Consider the following 13,993-nt stretch of genomic DNA (forward strand, 5'->3'; position numbering starts at 1 on the left):
AATGTTGTAGTGGACACATTATGCAGCTACAAAAATAAAAAAAATGAAACTGCAAGAATATGATCAAAACCCATTCCTGAAAGGAATTGGATAAAGGAATTGGATATCGTGATTACGTTTTACTTTGTATTGAAGCATGCCCTGTATGTCTGTTTTGTTCTGGGTAATTGTGTAATTCTTTTTTTGCCCTAATATTGTGAATTACATGAGCTTTAGTCAGGCTTTGTATTTAAAACCATCTTTACAGCTGAAGTGGCAAGGCCACCTTTGGAGGGAACACCAAGCATGCATTTTTCAAAATGGCTGCAGTCACTGGAGGTAAGCTAAAGAGACAGAAGAAGGGCATCACCCACCAGTGCTGTGCACGAGATAATGTTTAAAAAATCACTTTATGCTCATGTTACCACCAGGAGGCTCTGAACGTAATATATGTACATTGCCCACTGTTAGAGCAGCAATAGTGTGGAGTCTCCATCTTCCTCTTTCTATTAGGTACACCAGAGGCAGGGAGATATGGTATGAGCACACAGGCACAGAGCATTGGTGAGAATTGGCCTACCTTGCTCGAGGTTCTTGGTGCATGGGAGTGGTTGTGCAGAGGAGGTGGACTTCTTTGCCTCTTGTCATTCTTCCTTCCGGATGTTGATTACAGGATAGGCCGAATGCCATCAATTTAATCATCGAATGGCTTGCCTGTATATTGATCCAAAATGGGAAACACTCAAAAAATGGCTAAACAGGCAGACCAAAAGCCCATTTCTACTAATATTTATTATTATTAATGGTCTGTATTATTGTTTGTTGTTGCAAGAGGCAGCAGAAACCTAAAGCTGTCTGTAGGCCAGACCTTAACAGCACTGGGTGAATTGTAGTTGTTCATGGAATAATGATATGGATGTAACAGTCTTAGGGTGGTGGGTTATGGGTGGTAGTATCCCACGTATGTATGCTGTGTAGTGCACAGGTCAGGAAGAGGGTGGTTGAAGAGGGTGGCTGAGGGATGTGTGGTCATGTGGTTCAGTTGATCCATGGGATTAGCTTACCAGAGAGCGAAAATTTAGGGAAGACATACACAAGATAATATTGTAGATGGGCAGCCATCAATAACATAAAATGTTCGGCTCTGTGGCTCCAACAGGCATAATAGACAACTCAAGCTTTGCCTGTGTTGTCTAAAATCAGTTATTAAAGGCAACTAATGATGTCACCGTGCTCCAGCTGAACACCACTCTTCAAACAGCGCAGGGAAGCTGAGGCACATAGGCCCAAACGTTCCCTCCTTATGCCACCAGAAGTTTGTAAAGCAGACGTGTTTGCTGTCCACGCGCTATCTGCAGACAGTGAGCCATAATACTGTTTAAATCCCCTTTTTTTTTTTTTTTTTTGAAAGTTCAAGACAATTTCGTACATATCATACATGAGAATATACAAAAGATTATAGAAATACAGTTACATAAGATAAAAGCAGGGGCACTTAAAAAAATATCATAAAGAGTGAATGTTAGATATAAAACAGGGATTTAAAAGAAGGGTAGTGAAAATGACAGAGTCGAGGGAATGAAGATCATACCAAAAAAGAATTATAAAAGCCCGCATCTTGATACCCGCCATTTAGCCACTGGCGCCCAAATCCGTATCCCCATTTCCCTAGATTTAGATCCCTTTAGTGCATAAAGTTCTGACTCTATATCATGAATCCCCAGCATCCTACACATCCACATTTGGAAAGTCGGGGCCTCGACATCCTTCCAAGCAGCGGCGATTAGTATTCTAAAAACCGCAGTTGATATAAAGATGAGCGCCTCACACTCAATAGTCACAACTAGTTTAGAATCACGACCAGTTATTAAAAGTGTTGGGGATAGGTCTATTTTGACATCTAGCAGCCCCTCTAAAAAAGCTGCGATTTCCTTCTTAATGGGAACTAGTTTACTACAGCTAGAAAACATGTGTACAATATCAGCTGGCCCGTTCCCACACCTAGGGCAGTTGTTGTCCGCCCTCTTGCCCCAATCAAATAATTTCGCCGGTGTATAATATAAGTTAAAGAGGGTCTTAAAGTGCTGTGCTCTTAGATTTGAGGATCGCAGGAACCTTTTATCCATTATAATGACTTTGTCCAGGTCAATATCTGGATCGCTTAATTTTGAGGCCCAAGCTGACTCTGTCTTAATCATGTCATCAGGGAGTACTTCAATCAATAACCTGTATATTTCCCTTATTTTACAGCCACCCCCCGTCATGTAGTCTAATAGTGCGCATTTTTTGGATATATTTATACAGGGTCTTTTTGATTTTATTGTATTGACCAGCTGCATATACTTGAACTCTTGGCACCCTTGAAGTGAATAACGTAGCCTCAGAAGTTCTAGTGGTCTACATACGTCCTTTATCATTACTTGGCCTAAGGTGGTGATTCCCTGTGTTTCCCAATGTCTCCATGACCCGTCACTGCTTAAATGAGGAAATAATCCTGACTTCCAAAGTAGAGTATGTTGATTATACCTTGGAATACCCTGGTTTTTCTGTACAGAAGTCCAAAGCCCCCAAACGTCTTCCAATATTTTCAAGCCTGACGCCTTAAAATATCGTTTGTCGAATTTTCTCAACAAAACCCGGTGCGCTTCTCTTCCAAGGGCCAGCTGAAAGAAGGAGGGGATATTTCCCTGAGTGTACCTAATGTCATCAGGAAAGAAAAGTAGAGCCATATCTGTGAGCAGACAAGACCAATTATAAAGCCTGAGGTTTGGTATTCCCAACCCACCCCTCTCCTGGGGAAGGGACATCAGCTTGCTTGATCTCCTCACTTTACCGTATTGCCACACAAAATTCATAAAAATAGCCTCGATTTCCTTGATCAGTAAGTCATCTATCTTATATGGAATAGATCTGAATTTGTATAAGATTTTCGGGAACATTGTCATTTTAATGACGTTGGCCCTACCTATTATTGACAAGCGAAGCGTATCTATCCGTTTTAGATCTAGTTTCATTTTTATCAATAACGGAGCAAAGTTATCTCTAATAATATCCCTTGGCTGAGCCTTGATTATTATTCCTAGGTATGTTACCGAGTCAACGTATCTTTCATCGCGTTTAACTATGTTTCTGGAACATAATATCTGCGTCTTTGCCTCAGTTAGACGATATCCGGATACTTTCCCAAAGTTAGATGTGATATTGACTATTTCCCTCATGGAGCTGTCGGGGTCCGTGGTGGTTATGGCTAGATCGTCTGCATATGCGAGGACTTTAGTGTGGAACCGTTAATAGTAATTGGCTTGATTCTATTATTATTCATTATAAGGGTAATTAGAGGGTCTATATATAGCGCAAAGAGGATAGGTGAACACGGACACCCTTGTCTCGTCCCCCTTGTTATATGAATCTGATCTGAGCTCTCACCCATAAGTTGAATGCTTGCAGTGGGATTAAAATACATAGCCCGAATTGCCTGTAAGAATCTGGGGCCAAATCCTCTATCTTCCATCACTCTCCACAAAAAGCTCCACCTGACGCGGTCAAAGGCTTTTTCCGCATCAAGGAGGACCATTGCGGCCCCCCCCTCCCCGGCAGCATAGATGTCAAACAATGTGATAGCTCTTTTTATGTGATCAGTCGTACCCCTGCCTGGAACGAAACCGTGCTGCCAGGGAGAGACCAGGGTCCCAATGATCCTCCCCATTCGTGTCGCCATAATTTTTGCATATAGTTTATTATCACTGTTTATTAGCGATATTGGTCTATAGGAGCCTGGGCTTTCCTCCGGTTTACCTTTCTTATGAAATACCACAATATTAGTTTTAGTCCATGATTCCGGTATTACTCCTGTATTTACAACTCCATTAAATAAATCCAATAGAAGAGGTGACGTTTCTTCTATCAGATGTTTATAGACCTCCAAAGGTATAGCGTCGGGCCCTGCTGCCTTGCCTGCTGCTAGATCTTGTAGTGCCTCTAACAATTCGTCCATAGTGATTTCCTGTTCTAGAATGTCTTTTTCAGTAGATGTGAGTTTTGTGCCACTTTCCGGCCAATTTACATCTAGGTCCTCAGTGTCCAATTCTTCCTTATACAGGTCTTGGTAAAATCTTCTAAAGACATCAAGGATTTCGGCTGGTTTTTTAAAGATTTGGCCCCCCTCTTCAATCTTAGTGATAATATTCTTAGATGTAGCCTGTCTTATACGTAAAGCCAATTCTCTGCCTGCCTTTTCACCGGTTTCGTACACCCTTGCCCTCTGGGTATGATATTCTGCAGCAGCTTTCTTTGCCAGTTGCGTTTGTATTTCGGCCTTTAAACTGTTCAATCGTTCCATACTCTGAGTATCCCTATTCCCCTGGCACACATCCCTCCTATGTTGTTCCTCTGCCTCTGCCAATTTACCCAGTAGATGTGCTCTCTCTTCCTTCACTTCTTTCCACTTGCGGGCAGTATAACTGATTGTCTCCCCCCTCAGACCTGCTTTGAAGCTATCCCAAACAGCAATGCGAGAGGCACTATACCTGTTAGCATTAAAGAACGACTGGGACCAATCCTTTACGCGCGCTATATAATTACTGTCAGCTAGTAGCTTTCTGTCAAAAGTCCAGGGTCTGGCTTTTTTTTGTTTATTGATGGCGATCGATAAGACTAGGGGGTTGTGATCTGATATTAGCATCGGAAGCATTTCTATTTCCACATTAGGAAGATGAGTAGCCGATATCATGAAATAATCCAGCTTTGTGTGCTTATTAAATGGGTGTGAGAAGTATGTGTGCCCTGGCTCATCTTTTTTTAAACTTCCCCACACATCCCTCAGCCCATGAGATTGCATTATAGAGGACACTGCTCTAAATACCCGGGGTTTACGACCTGTATAAGGGGAATTGCTATCAAAGTTTGCTGAGATATTAAAGTCACCTGACATTACTATAGGGACTGGCCAATTGGTGAACTCCCTCTCTAAATAGTCCATCGCGCCCGGATCATCCAAGTTAGAGCCATATATTGAGCATATAGTTATGCCTAAATTCAGTTTGCATATTGCCCATCTTCCGAAAACATCAGCCTTACAGTTTTTTACCCCCCCCTAGATCTACCCTACCAATGATTGCTACCCCTTTGATCATTGATGTCTGTGACGAACAGGACAAAATTTCAAACCCCCTTAGATTTAGCCAATGCCTCTTTTTCCAGGGTAAGTGGGTTTCCTGTAGGCAGAGAATATCGGCCCCTATTATTTTAACGTACTCTTCAAGCCTGCCCCTCTTTTTCCAATTATTCAGACCCCCTATGTTCAGGCTGACTATCCGGAGTCTAGACATCGCCCTGCGTGGAGTTTAACCACCATACCAACCAATTTAGTGCCCTCCTGAATATATCATTGAGATTCTGATTTCCTTCCACCTTTCAAGTATATTAATACACATATTCATTGTCTGAACTTTCTTTTCTTTTGCTTCCCCCCCACTGCCCCCCCCCCTCTCTCCCCTGCCGAACCCCTCCCCTAAACCCCTCCCAAACCCCCACCCTAGTGGAGCGCGCAGACTAAGTCTGTGCGTGTGATGGATGCAGCCAAGCAGTGGACTCAATTTATACCTTTAATAAACCCTACCTCTAACACAAAGCCTAAACCGATAGGATATCACCCCAGAAAATAATCAGAAAGCTAACCACAAACAAAACATAATTCGCCCTTAGTAACCTGTATTCTGCCGGTATTCTCCTTCTCCTGGATTTCATCGTACTAATTTTCTCAGAATTTTTAAAGACTGATAAGAGAGGGCAATAGAGACTGTCATACTTAAGTAAAGTTGTTTCTATACTGAGTCCAAGAAGTCCCGAGCTTTGATTTCTGAGGAGAAATATATTGTCTTACCGAGATGGAGTACCTTCAGCTGGGCTGGATTAATGAGATAGACCTGTATTCTTTTGTCCTGGAAAGGCTTGATTAATTGTCTTAATCTCCAACGCCTTTCGACGGTGGTGTGGCAGAAATCGGGCCTTACGAAGAAAGAACCCCCCTCGAAAGCTCTTTTAGCGTCTGGTCTTGCCTTCTCCGCAATAGATTGCCTCAGCAGAAAGTTCCCTATGTAGATCAGGATTGCTCTAGGCTTGTCTTCCGCTCTAGCATTCTGCCTCAGTCTGTACGGTGTCCGATGCGCTCTCTGAATTTCAGTAGTCCAGTTCCACCCGGCGATATCTGGAAAAGCTTTCTCAAAGACTTTGACTATAAAGGACTTAACATCTTGCCCTTCACAGCCTTCCGGAATCCCAAGGGCTCTAAGGTTGTTCCTTCTTAGTCTATTTTCTAAATCTTCCAGCTTCCACTGGATGTCCTGTGCTTGTTCTCCAAAAGACTCCACTCTGGAGGTGGCTGCTGTCGCCTCGGCTTCGGTAGCGACTATCCTCTCCTCCAGATTCGAGACCCTGTCTCCTACATTGACACAGGATTTTGAGAGTTTTCTAACCACTCCTTTCATTTTTCGCATTGCTGCTTGGGCCTTGAGACTATCTGATCTTGTCTCTTCCCGATGCGCTGTTACTCCTTGATGAATGGATTCCATCATTGTCATCATCTGCGCCAATGAGATTTGTGGGGCCTCCTGACTCTGTGCCTTGCTGGACCCCTGATTTGGTTCTCCTTGTGGTGATGTTGTTAAGGAATGATCCCATGTTAATAGTGCTTGACTTTCCTTTTGGACTGCGACTTTAACAGCCGTCGATGGTAGACCCGACTCTAGGTCACTATCTGTTTCCGGATTGCTAGCATCGATATCCGAGCTTTGCAGATCATCATCCTCCGACCAGTCAGCCTCTTCTGCAACAGAATAAAAACATTCACTAGGGGTCTTCTCCTTTTCCTTTTCTTTCTAGCTCGTACCCCTCTGATTAACGTTTGTTATTAGTTGCCCTAGCGCACCTGGGGTCAGCATGTCCACCGCAGTTTCTCTAGTTGGGTCAGGTGAAGTTGACAGGGCAGAGCCATCTTTCAATCCACCTGTAGTCTCTCCCCCTTGTCCGACCTGATCATGTTCGTGGTTAACATTAACATCCGCAATGGTTAGATCGGTATGCTGCACCGCCTCGCCTTCTGGGGGAGCAATCACCTTTTCATTATCTGGAGCTGGGGTTTGAGCTTCCTTACCAGTATCATTCTCAGCAGCCATCTCAACTAAAGTTGGCGGCACAGTCTTACTCTGTGCATCATTTTCGATAGAGGTCCCACCGCCAGACTCAGGGTTTGACTGTAAATGTGGTTGTAATTCTGGCACTTGTTCTTGCTCTTGTACTTGCTCCAACTCCAGCTCCAACTCTGGTGCGGGCTCCTCGGCCTCCTCAGTGATTGATAGCGAGGTGGTTACTACTTGGGCCGCAGTTGCTTTAAGTTTCTTTTCCTTTTCCTTACGGTTCAGCATTTCCACAACACTTATAGTGGCAGTAGAGGCTGTGGCGGCAGCTTGTCTCGTCCTGGCAGATGGTGGCCTCCTCTCTTTAGGGGTGCCCTGCCCCTGGCTCTGTGTAGATACCTTTGCCCGACCCCCAGACTCAGCTTCTAAAAGCGCTACCTCGACATTCAGAGTAGCATTTTCAATGTTTGTAGAGTCACTGATTGTACCGGGATTCTCAGCCGCATTCCTTTTCCTTACAGGCGGCTTACCTCCGGTGTTGATTTTTGGTGCCATGCGTGAGGGTGGACGCCGTTTCTCGCTACTCTGCCTCCCTTGTCTGCAGTCCTTGAGCCGCGCTCTCACCTCTCCTCTAACTCCGCGAACTCGGCAGACTCCGCGACCGGGCGCCGCCGTCCAGGGCTCCGTAATGCTCCGCCCCCTCACTCCGCGAGCTCCGCGAACGCCAGCGGTCAACCTGTCAGCCAAACCCGTCCTGAGGAGTAGCGCGGCAGCAGCTCTCAGGACCCCCAGAGGGAGTATCTTTTGGTAAGAGATGCTCAACGGCATCCAAGCGATCCAAGCGATTGATCCAGCGTTCTGTTTAGCCCAACCTTTTTGCGCCACAACAATTGTCCGTTTTGCCGGTATTGCGCTTTTTCCTTTTTTTTTCTCACTGTTTTTCTTTCCGATAGCTTTTTATTTTTGCCTTAGATCAGCCTTAGATCAGCCTAGGTCAGAGGGATACCGTCATTTACCCGCTCCCGGGATCGGAGAACTAGAGGTCCGCCATAAGGTATTGCCGTGTCCTCACTGCTCGTGCTGCTCTCAGCCGCTCCTCACGGCCGCCATCTTGCCCCGATTGTTTTGCCCTGTTTAAATCCCCAAAGCAGCACCAACTCCTCAAAAATCAAAACGTATTTCTTTTGAGGATACATTTTGAAGGAGAATACACATGGCTGTGAGTGCAGCCCTCCGCTAAGAAAAGACAAATGCAGCATCTGAGAGTATAAAATGTATTTAGAGCATAGTGCATACATTTGATGCTTTTATAGATTCATGCTAATCTGAACAAAGATTTTATGACTGACTGACTATACGGTAGCAGGTGATAATAATCCTAAGTACAACAATTTATTAAACACCATTTGTGAATAAAGGCAATTGTAAACACTATTATTTTGTTTGGCACAAGCAAAGTCATCACGACAGCAGTAGAATGGGCAAGCATAGAGGAGGAAAATGGGGCAGAGAGTGTCAGGCAGGTCAATAAAAAGCTGAAAAAACATGATTTTCATTTCTAAGGGAAAGAGAACATTGAGTGAAACTTTGCTGCCACAGAGATGTATGACATTATTTTCCTTTTTTGAAGAGATTTTGGACAGTAAACAACAAAATAAGCCAATTTCATTCAAGTCAAATGAAAAAGTCACTATGACTGGGTAGATGGAATTGCAGACTTTAGTCTACCACAAGAGGATCTCCGCTGTGATATTTAGCCCCCTCTATCACCAAAAATCATCAAAACTGTATAACAAATTTAAGCAGCACCTTTTTGAGTCAGTGTGATATTAAAAATCCAAAATGCAGTTATCAACTGGCACCTGTAATTTTTTTTACAGGTTCAATTGTGAAGATCACACCATACATAATCCAATTGATATGTACAAAAAACCTTTTTATAATTATAATACAAGGTAAATACAAAGATCTGTGTTATAGTATATGATGTCTTATTTTGTGTTTGATTGTCAGGATATGATACAGCTGACACGTGTTTCGCAACACTGTCTAGCTTTTTCAAGGTTGTAAAAGAAACAATACAGAAAGAACACAACACAGAGAGCACAACAAAGACATGAAAAGAAAAAACAGGAGTAAGAACATATTAATTTAGTTGGAACAAAGCTTATAAAAAGGCCTATTCTCAAATATGGTTGTATTTTTCTGATAAAAAAGTTGTGTTACTCAGCATTGATCTTTACACAGGGAGAGCTAGGACTCAGAGAGAGCAACAAGATAGACCTTTCTGTAAAGTTAATATTATATCCATGTTGGTGCTGCATCTGAGGCCTTCTACATTTGGCCGGCCTTTTGAAAGCAAGATCAAGTGTATATATAGTTGCCTAGTTACATCCACCTGATTGAAATGTATCAATGTAGAAAGGAACATATTATGGTTAGATTGCTGTGATCTTATAGCATTGGTCAAGGATGCAAACAAATAAGCGAATATTATTGATATCCCATAAGAAGATGCAACATTGCCGATAATGGTCCAACAATACAAATACCTTCAAGTGTTATGTTTTTTCTTGTTCCAGTAGGGTTTCGTTTGTTTTTCGCAGATGAAACATCAACATTGAGAAAAGGAAATAGCAAATAGCAGCAAACCTCGTGGAGACAGGCAGGAGGTAGAACTCCATCTCATATATATTGAATGAGTACACATAATGAAATCCAGTTGTTGGTAGAACGAGGGAGACCTAGGCACAACATGACGTTTGCAGAAATAGGAGGGAGGAATCTCTGATGTTGTTCATTAGGGTAAACAGAGGTAATCTTGTCTTTAAATTGTGGAACTCCTAAGACTTTGGGCTTCTAGGTAATAGGTCTGCTGAAGATTAGGGTCTAGAGTACGATGTATTTGACTCCTTTCACCTCTTTCTCTTCCAACTCACCATTATTAGTCATTATTTGATTTTCTTGTTTCTCTCGTTTTTTTCTCTGAGTGTGCTAATCCTATTAAAACGAATGTAAAAATAATATTGGAATTATCAGTAACGCAAAGCAATTTACTTTTTAGTGCCCGAGGACAGAACTGATGAGAAAAGCACAAGACGTACCAGGATAACTTGATTAATACAATTGTACCCCTGATAAAGGGTTATGCCTAACCCGAAATGCATAGGGCTTTTTCTTTCATTAAGTGTGTAAAGAGTTTTTGTTATAAATTATAGCTCAAATTAATTCCTCTTTTGAATGTTTGAATGAAAGTATATCATTTGATTTCATGAAGCAATATGTGAAATGAGAAAAAGAATAAGATTGGCGTTTGAGCCACACTAAAGAAAATACATGAATTAACAAATCTTGACTTTTTTGATTCATTAAGAAGAGTAAAATTAGTTGAAAATAGATTAATTTCCACTAGAAACACTAGGGACTTATAGTTTGAGCTTCCTGCAGACTTGTGTCTAGGTCTTGACAGTGCAGAGGTAAATTATAACACTTTTGGTTCTACATAAAGATGAAAATAAAGAGGGCACAGAGTGATAATTAGTAGCTGAGATAGAACCATGTAGATATGGGGGATGCAGAGCATCCAGTCGCAGTGAACATACTATAAGTGAAGTTAGTATAACAATAGCATACCATCTCATATATCATTCATCAGATACTAGACTTCAGTAATAGACGGAATCAGATATGCTCTAAGTACTACTATAATCAGCCAAAAAGATAATGAAAACATAGAATTTAAATGTACAAAGTTGATCATATAGAAGCCCCTCACTAGTGAGGTATACGTAAAGATATGTATAGAATACAGTACACCATAAAACAACTATAATATGCAAGCCCAAGATGAGGAGGTAGAAATGCAAGAGAGCAGATGTGTCTATAGATAAATTAAGTGCATCATAGTGGGGATGGTAGATCTAAAATCATGACCCAACGTGCAAGTAAATAGATGAAAGACTATAGGCAAACTGAACCTTGTGGGTAAGTATACACAAGTGCTATGAGCACTGGATCAATTTGATCCTGACAGAGCAGATACATTGATTTCAGAATGGGATCCCAGTTAGATTAATAAGTGTTAATGTGCTGAAATCAATGAATCCTCATGAAAAGGACTGGCTACCCTTGGTGGGTTAGTAAGGTTAATTGCTGTGTAAGACAAACAAGGAGATTTCAGACAGTCCTGGTAAGTCAATATGGGGCAGCAATCGCAGTTGGAACAAAAGTTGTGTTTACACTAGTATTTCCGATGTACCCTTGATAAGGTCTGAAAGAGACAGAAGTTAAATGCTCTCAGCAGGGAATGGATTATACAAAAATGTGGTTTGGGGCTAGGCATAGTCATAAAGGTCACTAAATAAGACTTGAATTATGGTTAGTCCAAATCTCAACATGAGATTTGCAGATCAGGTTTCTGCCTGTACATTCTCTTCCTTTGCAACATATTCCTCTATGAAATATTTACAGTTTAATAACTTGGTGTTCTTCTGCATTGTGATGCGGACATAGAGGCATTTGACTTGTGTCGTTATCCTACAGTTTACAGGTTTGAAACCTCTTACATTGTAACAATGGGCGAGATGTTCCTTGGGAAACTTAATGTACTATTACCCAGTCTTCTGCTGATACTTTTCATTTTGATTAGCTCATACTCTTGATAAAACCTTACTCTTATTTACCGATTACTTCCTAGTTCGCTTGGTTTTATCCACAGTTTTACATATGGTATCACAAACATGGCAAATTTGAATTCACTGTATCATGATTCAAGTCTTCCTGCTCTTACTTTGCACTGTCTTTTTTTTTAAGTGAGTGTCTAGTATTTAAATGACTGTAGCTGGCACCACACTCAAATACATCGATCTGGGACTACCTGTCAGCCTAGTAGTGAGTTATTTGGTGCTGCTTCTCCCTTTGGTATGTCCTTGCACTATCCAGTCCCCCTCTAAGGACTTGTTACTGCCTCTTCAGACTTTATCATGGGTCTTTTTATTAATATCAATGTGAAGACGCTTTTTGGTGTACCCGTGATTCAAGTCTTTTTCAGTAAGTTCTATGATTATCCCTAGGCCCACATCACATTTTTGTATTATCCAGCTTTCTCTTTCTGCCTAGGGATTACTTGGTCTCACAATAATCCCAAATGTGGCACTTTGTTTTTTTGGAATGCATGTTGTATGCTTGTTGTGTGCAGTTAATATACAAAAGTCATGAACAACTTAGAATCCCCTTTGTTAGTCACACAGCCATGGTAATATCAAATCTTCACGCTTAATTACAAAGATTTCTACATTTGATTACACAGCTTAGTACTAGGTGGCCCTTGCGTTCCTGGAAACCTCTGAAAAAGTTAAATTGTACATACATTAATGTGTGGTACATTGGCTAAACTTGGTAACTACTACCCTAGTAGGTTATTATCTTCTGTTCTTACACACTTGTAACTATAAATCAAAACTATCTTTAGTTGTTTTTAGAAAGAAATTATACAATCTTAAGATTCGGGGATTTTAGACTTCAAGATATAACTGACCTTTATCTAGTCCTTAACAAGTCTTATGGGTACATAAATCTAACCTCACGTTGATAGTACTCAGCCACACTACGTCCGACAAGAGTACACATTATTGACGATGTTACAACTCATCTCTTGGCCATAATCTGCAACAGCCTATTAAACCCTTACATTCTGTACTCCATCCCAAATACTGTACAGAGACTGCTAAACAACAAATACTAGATAACACATTAGAAATTTGACATGAAGGTGCCTGTCTACTTGTTCAACCCAAGGCCTAGTGGTGTTCACTACCATTTATCACAACTCTCTAATATACAGTCTCACTTTCAAAGTGATCTAGATGAAAAGATTCTGAACCATTCATTCTAGTTATTGAAATCACAGTTTGTAAAATCGGAATCCTTCAAATCCTCTACAATTTCACCTGAATGCAGCATTCCACGTTGTTATTTTCAATCGCCTTCCCTTTTCAGCATATTCTTGGAAGTTGTGGCACAATGGCACGGAAAAACATATGTCCATATATCAATATGATGATAATACACAGTTAAGTCTCAGAGTCTGTAATTCAGCTGATGTAACTAGCTTAAAAAGTTTATTTAATCAATGAATCAAGCAATCAATCTGGATTTGTATAGTACAGCTAATCACTCGTGAAGGTATCCAGGCGCTGAGAGTACTGCTGCAGTGAGGCTCAGCTGAACAGCCAAGTCTTAAGTCCTTTTATGAATTCCAGTAGAGTTGATGCGGACCGTAGGTGGGGTGGGAGGTCGTTCCTTGAAAAATTCATTGGATAAGCACATTCTTTTCTAAACTAAAATACAAAACTCTTCTCCTCTACTCCAATGACTCTCCGACCGCAGCTTAAAATAAGGATTGATACTCTATTCTGTCAACCCTGGTGATTGCTTGTTCTCTGATTTGGTTAACCAAATCTTTAGGATTTACCATTCAACAAATCCTCCATATAACTGAGCACCTCTCTCTCTTTTCAAATCCATTTGCTTAGGAAACTTTTACCCTCCTTCTAACCCTCAGAGTTCAGGACAACACTGTACGTTTTAGTACTCGCTCATCTCAATTAAGGCAATGCACTACTTGTGATAGTACCAAATACTCTATTGCTCCTCTCAAAACCGTGATACATTCAACTGCCCACTTGGTAACAGGCATAAAGAAATCAAACCCATCACCCCTATTTTAAAAGATCTTCACTAGCTCCCATTTAAGGCTGGAATTACATTTAGAGATCCATGCATTAACACACATAGCTTTCCACTCTGACTTACTATCATCCCTACATCAAAAACTCCACACAGTAACAGCTGAAAGGAACACAAAGAGTGACCAAATCTAA

The sequence above is a fragment of the Lissotriton helveticus genome, chromosome 10 (genome assembly GCF_964261635.1).
Source record: "Lissotriton helveticus chromosome 10, aLisHel1.1, whole genome shotgun sequence".
NCBI classification, from domain to species: domain Eukaryota; kingdom Metazoa; phylum Chordata; class Amphibia; order Caudata; family Salamandridae; genus Lissotriton; species Lissotriton helveticus.